Source organism: Podarcis liolepis (assembly GCF_965112155.1).
Source record: "Podarcis liolepis genome assembly, chromosome: 16".
Lineage (NCBI taxonomy): Eukaryota > Metazoa > Chordata > Lepidosauria > Squamata > Lacertidae > Podarcis > Podarcis liolepis.
This window is the reverse complement of record NC_139567.1, coordinates 19,244,857-19,252,355: the sequence shown is the minus strand read 5'-3', so window position 1 is coordinate 19,252,355 and position 7,499 is coordinate 19,244,857. Positions and strand designations below refer to the sequence as shown.

Genomic DNA, 7,499 nt, shown 5'->3' with positions numbered 1-7,499 from the left:
ACCTACCCACACCCATGAAAAGGTTCAGATTTGGACCAGTCCCCCCTGGTCTGAAATTTGCTGGAGGGCTTGTGTGTCTATGCGCACTAAGGAAACAGATAAGGCAGGAATTGGAAAAGAGATGAGAGAACTGAGGAGGAGAGGCCCCAAAGTCCAGTTGGTGTAGCAGGAAACCCCCCCCCCCAATCATTCAGTTTGTACAAACTTCACACACACTCACACACTACATTCACTACACTTCTGTTATAAATTCATAGAAAATCAACCATACATCGGATTTGCACTGTTCCACTTTTATTTTACTCCATGAAGGAAGGACTACAAAATGGGGAAGGTTTGATACAGGGCAGCCATAATCCTTGAGCATACCAGTACATACACAGGAGCCCTGCCCAGTTGCTATGCCAACCCTGATGGTCTCAGACAGAAGACTATCAATAACACAACGGACTGCATACACGAGTGGATTCAACACAGACTATAACAAAAGAACAGTGATTGGATTCCCCCTCAGGGGGCAGGAAACTGCGACTACCTTTTGTCTTCTGAAAATGACTCATGGGGAGGGGGAGAAGGGAACCAGCCAGGTGACAGGACACTCAGGTTACCACCACAACTCCTCCCTCAACCCCTCCTTTCTGTGATGTATGTATGATGTTTCTGGGGGTGGTCTGGATCTACAGGGTGGGAATTTCAAAAGTTTTTATAAGGCCTTGCACACCATTTTTCTGTGTCTTTCCTCTCTCCTGCAAGTGAAGGGAGCACCCTGTTGCAACAGTTCAATAAAGGCCAAGCCTACAGGCTGCTGTTTTGCTCCAAGTTATCCTGGTTGGTGTCTTTGTTTTTGTCCAAGGGAGCCCTCGGATTTTTCCGTTAACAATGGGAAAACTTGGAGATCTGCATCTAATCCACAGGCCACAGTTTCCCGATCCCTGCCACAGTGCATGTTGTATTTTGAATTTCACCTTAATTTAATGCCACCCTCGGGGGAGGCAGCTATTTGGGAAATCCAAGCCTAAAGCTCCCTCGGGAAGAACACTGAACTAGGAAGGCACAATATCCGTTCCATAGATCTGGCACAAGGTTGTAGAACTAAGCTCTGCACAGGGCTGGGGTTTCCTTGGAGCAGAACTCGGGGCTCTCTCTGTGGGGTCAGTTGAGACCTCATTGGACTCACATGACAGCCACTGAGTCTATGAATTGAATCGCCTCCTTCTGGCCACCCACACTAGTAGCATCAATGTGCTGTGGACAACAGGTCAGCATCTCCTTCTTCTAAGAAGCTGCTGTTGCAGTGTGAGGAACAAGGCAGTTGATCTACCTGCCAGCATCTCTAGCACATTGTGCTACCTAGTCTTTCAAGGTGGCATGGCCTTTCGGTCACAGCAAGTGAATTATACAATACGTGTTGCACTCCAAGACCAGTGTCATGCAGGCAACTTTTCCCCAGGACGCAAGGTGAGCTTAGTGTTGATACAGTGCCCACTTTGGGAAACACCGAACTAGTCCAGCCCCCCACAATGTAGGGATGCGCAGCTGTCCTTTATGGGGATTGAACCTGCAGCCTTGGTGATTATAAAATGGGTAGGTGGGAACTGAAAGAAGTTGGAATATAAATGCAATAATAAATAAAAGTGGAACGCAAAGCTTCTGTGTGTCCTGAACTCTGCTACTGTCACTGCAGAACTCTGTTGGCTGATGATCAGCTTCTGCCTGTGAAGGGTTAAAAAAATCCTCTGGTGGAGAGGACCAAAAAAAAGCCCCAGGCAGATTAACTAGAGAGAGTAAGCAATAGTCGGGACACAGTTCAAAGTCAGCTGCACCCCGCAAGTGGGGTCTGTGGTGCTGCTCAGCTTGCAGAAATGCTCTTGCAAGGGACCCACTAACAGCAGGCTGCCATGTGTCTTTCTTCAGGCAAACGAGATGTAATCTCCCCCACAATCTCAGAGTGCAAAAAAGGGATTAGCTGTTATAATGCCATGCATGGCGCTGGCCCAAGAGATGATTAGAAACTGAGGGTTAGAGCCAGACGAGGGTTTACTCCTCTTATTACTTCTGTTTAATCTTAGACTTGGTGGTTCTCAGCATTTTGGCTTCCCTCCTGCTGCATGTACTCAAATATTTTGCCTGATTTCAAACATCTTGTTTTACCGCCCAGCCCAATGATGGCATCTCCTGGCTCCAGGACAGCAACCACCAGTGTGAAAGGGTCTCTTGAGTTATGATTAAGGGAAAGGGCTGTAATCTCAGAGGGAAAGTCAGCTTTCCTTGCAGCCCCAGGGACAACCCCTGCACTGTAAGACAATACAGCTGGATAGACTGATGAAGTGGCCTCAGGGAAGGGCAGTAGCTCAGTCACTGAGCTTCCACTTTCCATGGCAAAGGTCCCAAGTTCAACCCAGCATCTTCAGGTAGGGCTGAGAAAGACCCCTGTACGACAATCTGGAGAGGCATTGCCAGTCAGTGTAGACCAGTGTTTCCCAAACTTGGGTCTCCAGCTGTTTTGGGACTACAACTCCCTTCATCCTTAGCTAGCAGGACCAGTAGTCAGGGATGGTGAAGAAGAAGAAGAAGAAGAAGAGTTTGGATCTGATATCCCGCTTTATCACTACCCGAAGGAGTCTCCTTTCCCTTCCTCCCCCACAACAAACACTCTCTGAGCTGAGTGGGGCTGAGAGACTTCAAAGAAGTGTGACTGACCCAAGGTCACCCAGCAGCTGCATGTGGAGGAGCAGAGACGCGAACCCGGTTCCCTAGATTACGAGTCTACCACTCTTAACCACTACACCACACTGTAGCCCAAGTTGGGAAGCAAGGGTGTAGACAACACTGAGCTGGATGGACCAAGATATAGGGCAGTACCCTATGTTTCCTGAGGCAGCTTCCAATTATTGCTACCCTACTTTCCTACAACTTTAGATTGTGGTTATGAACCCATCACAGGTTGGGTTTAGTGCTGTCAACTGAAAGACCAGCAAAGGGAGGAGTTGATATCTTTCCTGGTGCAGACATGTAATGTTGCAAACCTGATGGATTTCTGCTTGTTGTTAAAGACACAACAGAAAGGTTCACACAGATACTGCAGTCAGGGCCAGGAGAGTGGGGCAGGGGAGCTCCCTTGTCTATGGGCCATATAAGGACTTGAGGGATCAACCTTCCCCCATCCAACCCCAGCCATGATACTCTCTGGGTGAATTTGGGCCACTTACGACCTTTAAGCCAAACCAACCTCACAGGGTTGTTGTAAGAATAAAGTGAGAGAGGGGAAGACTAGGCATGCTGCCTTCAGTTCCTTAAAAAAGAGGCATGATAAACACGTGGTGTGTGGGTGTGTGGGTGTAAGTTTATTATTGAGCAGCCTATAAAAAAGCCAAATATATCGTTCTTTAATTGATCTGTCATGAAAAAGAAATAAGAAGCCAGTCCATTAACAAGGGTGGCCGAGGGCGAGTCTTTGATAATAAACAACCCAAATAAAATGTTGTCACTTACCACTGTGGCCTCTCTGTGGCCTCTGGGATGCTTAGCATGCAGTCTATGAAGGATATGGGGAAAGGAAGGGAAGGATCTCTCTAAAGCAGGGGTCTGCAGCCTTTAAGACAAAAAGAGCCACTTGGACCCGTTTCTGAGGGGGAAAAACTGGGAGCCGCAAAACCATTGCGACATTTAAAACAAATATATCTCCGGAGCCGCGATCTGACAGCGGGTGGGAAGGTGACGTTGGGACGGTGCGTGACTAACGCACGCAACGCCCCCATGTGACGTCACAGCCAGTACAGTGCCCACCACAATGGGGAGTGTCGGGGCGCACAATGCGCCTCCTCCCCTCACTAGTATCCGCCCCGGAGCCGCGGCAAAGGTGTAAAAGAGCCACATGCGGCTCCGGAGCCGCGGGTTGCAGACCCCTGCTCTAAAGAATCCAACATCATCTGGTGGTCACTAGAATGTTGAACTTCAGCTGGTTTCAAATCCCCACTCAGCCAGCAAGTCCACTGGCTAGAAATAACAAGTTGAAGCTTGTTCTACGGGGGAGAGGAACAATATTTCTGGTTTATTATTTGTTATATTTCAGTTGCGATTGCATGGTTATGTCCTTCAAGCTGCTAAGTTTGCCAAATGCTGTGGTCATTCTGTTGCTTTGGGGCTAAAGCTGTTTGCAAAGAAGTGTCCAGCATATTGGTGGATTAGAAGAACCTTAGGACCAGCTGACTGCAAAGCTCACTGGCAAAAATGGCCTAATCTTCTCTTTGGACTCAGAGGGACGATTTCATTGTTTATGTGTTAAACAAAATTGCCTCTGCATTTAGGGTCTCTGTGGACAATTACTGTATCGTTTTGTATAATTATGGTTCCTACTAAAGAAAATTATTCGCCTTAAATATTTGCTTTTTAAAAACATTTTCCCACCTAAGCTCTATTGGACCCAGTTAGGAGGAAGTTGTGCATGCAAGCCTAGCTTTGTGGGCTTCAGCAAGCAATTGGCTGGCCTCTGTTGGACTAAATGCAACTCTGGCCTCATCCAGCAGGACACTTCTTGCCCTATGTATTATTGGTGAATTGTGAGCTTATTTTCTGAGTGCCAATTCTGATATAGTTAAAACAGCACCATTCACACAAAGGGAGGGAGCAGTAGGTTCAGGCAGACCTCAATGTTTGCAGATGCACCAAAAAAACATTTTAGAACAAGACAAAAGAAGATGGAACCCACCACACAACAGCTGAATGAGGTGTGAGCTGCTCAGTGAGCATGGAATTCTGACTGACTGCCCTGTGAGAAAACAGAAAATTGAGTGGGTGGGAAGAAGGGACAGAAGAGTCTATCTATTTCACTTTTTCATTTTCCCAATCTTAAATTCAGTTCTCCACATTTCCACATTATTGGTGGCACCCACACGGTGGAACGCCTTCCCATCTGATGTCAAAGAGATGAGTAACTATATAATCTTCAGAAGACGTATGAAGGCAGCCCTGTATAGGGATGCCTTTGAATGTGTTAGGTTTTTATATAAGCTGTCCAGAGTGGCTGGGGCAACCCAGACAGATGGGCAGGGTGCAAATAATAAAATTATTATTACTATAGAATTCCCCCCCAAAAAAAATCCTCATGAAAATTCATATGCACTTTGGTGCACTTTTTTTCTAATATACAAATGTTTGTGTACAATACTGCCTAAGACACACACTTCTGCAAGAACGTTTTGCCTAATACATGGATAGGCAAACTAAGGCCCAGGGGCCACATCTGGCCCAATCACTTTCTAAATCCGGCCCACAGACGGTCCGGGAATCAGCGTGTTTTTACATGAATAGAATGTGTTCTTTTATTTAAAATGCATCTCTGGGTTATTTGTGGGGCCTGCCTGGTGTTTTTACATGAGTAGAATGTGTGCTTTTATTTAAAATGCATCTCGGGGTTATTTGTGGGGCATAGGAATTCGTTCATTTTTTAAAAAAAATATAGTCTGGCCCCACACAAGGTCTGAGGGACAGTGGACCGGCCCCTGGCTAGAAAAGTTTGCTGACCCCTGATATAATGCATTCATGGTTGTTATTTTCACTTTTGTGCAATTTTATGTACACTTTAGCCCAGTATATGTCAGGGAACTGCCATCAGTACTGGAGGGGGAGCGCAAAAGCCAGAGGGATTCAAGAGAGCGTCCAGGGATCGGGAGGAGCAGCCCATCTTCTGGGGAAGAGAATCAGCGTAGCACCAGTGGAGAAGGGGGGCAGGTGGGGGAAGTGGCGAGGCAGTCCCATGACTCCTTGCCTGGGACCAGCGGGGAGAGTAGGGGTCCTCCGTTGCCCACGCCCTCCCTGTGCAGAAGGCTTTCGCGCAGAGAGGATAGGTGCAGACTAGGTGTCAAAGAGCTTCTTTGCTGGAAGAAGTTTAAGAAACGCCCACTCACAGATTCTGCCAGCGACTGAGTCAGCCACGAGTGAGTGGCTGTCCGGACAGAGGAGGTTCACTTTGGCAGCCCAGCCAGGTGTTTGTGCCCAGCCAGGGAGATAGGCACCTGCTTACACACGAGCAACCCCTTAGAACCATTACAGTATATGTAGTACATGACACCTGGCTGGACAACTGCATTGCTAAAATTTGGAGAAGGGTAGCTGTGTTTTGGTTCAAGCATTTTTTTGGAAAGGGTGAAGTAAGTCTGTCCACCTTTAAATGCAAACTGAATTGAATTTCTCCCCCTATACCTATTGGGAGAGAGAATAAAAGTGGAGAAACACAGAAGAAGGCGTGGCTAGCCGGCTGCCTGGAGCCCTGAACAGAGGCACACTGCAACATTTTACTGCAGCCCCTACATCTGAGCTTACATTTTCCAAACCTGGCTGATGAACTACATTCAGAGGCTGCCGAAGTTTTGTCCAGTGGCCTGCATTGCCCCACCCATTATACTTTTCCTCTTACAGACTTGAATATGAACAAACCCTGCAAAAGAACGCACCTTGAGACATCTGCGGACAAAAGCACCCGAGGTTTGCCTGCCCATCTCTAGCTGAACTAGAAACACGGAACAGGGATGGCATTCTGCCTTCATACATGATGTTGCTTAGCAACACCAGCCCTATGAGCATAAGAGCTGGTACAAAAAAAAATAATAAATCAGAATATTTAGCAAAAAAGCCAGAGATATTTCATTTATTGCATTCTGCACATTCGGCTATGTCAAGCGGGGGTGGGGAGAGTCTCATGAAAGGAACCTGGTCTTTGGCTCACTTGTGACATCATAGGACGCTGCCCACGGGTGGGGGGAGGGGGAGGAAAAAGAGCATTTGGCATTTTGGGACAAACAAGCCAGCACACCCTGGCAACGGAAAGGGACAGCTGGAAACAAAAGCCAGGATTGAATTGTGCAGACAAACATCACTTTGTGGAGGTGCGTTTGTTCCTTAAATTTAGAAATGTGCCAGCTGGAACAGGATGAGATCAGACGCTAAACCCAAACTCCTTTCCCCCAACATTCACTAGTAGCCAAGTGACAAGGAAGGCACGGAGGCAACTGCCTTCCACGGTTGTTTGTCCATAGCATTTGGCCTTCAGAGAAATGCCGTCTCTGAACATGGAGGCTACATTTCGCCATCATAGTAATTGTTAGTTAGATCCTCAACAAACTTTTTAACATGAGCCATTTCAGTGCCATATATCTCTGTGGTTGGGGGTGCTTTTCTTGGGGTGTGCACTGTACACCGCAGCCCTGCCTTTGGCCTCCAGTGTGGTGTAGTGGTTAAGAGTGGTAGACTCGTAATCTGGGGAACCAGGTTCGCTTCCCCGCTCCTCCACATGCAGCTGCTGGGTGACCTTGGGCTAGTCACACTTCTCTGAAGTCTCTCAGCCTCACTCACCTCACAGAGTGTTTGTTGTGGGGGAGGAAGGGAAAGGAGAATGTTAGCCGCTTTGAGACTCCTTTGGGTAGTGAGAAAGCGGGATATTAAATCCAAGCTCTTCTTCATCTTCTTCAATATGTTTTGGGTGGCAATGCCCACCATCTCCA

At 47.4% G+C, this 7,499-nt stretch overlaps 1 long non-coding RNA gene across 1 annotated transcript in view; it reads right to left on the bottom strand.

The window, feature by feature from the left end:
- Positions 1–277: 277 nt before the first annotated feature.
- LOC310696120 overlaps positions 278–7,499 on the bottom strand; it is a 493,645-nt gene continuing 486,423 nt past the window's right edge. The window contains exon 2 of the long non-coding RNA XR_014520442.1: positions 278–671. This is a non-coding gene — a long non-coding RNA (uncharacterized lncRNA). The remainder of the gene's footprint in view (positions 672–7,499) is intronic.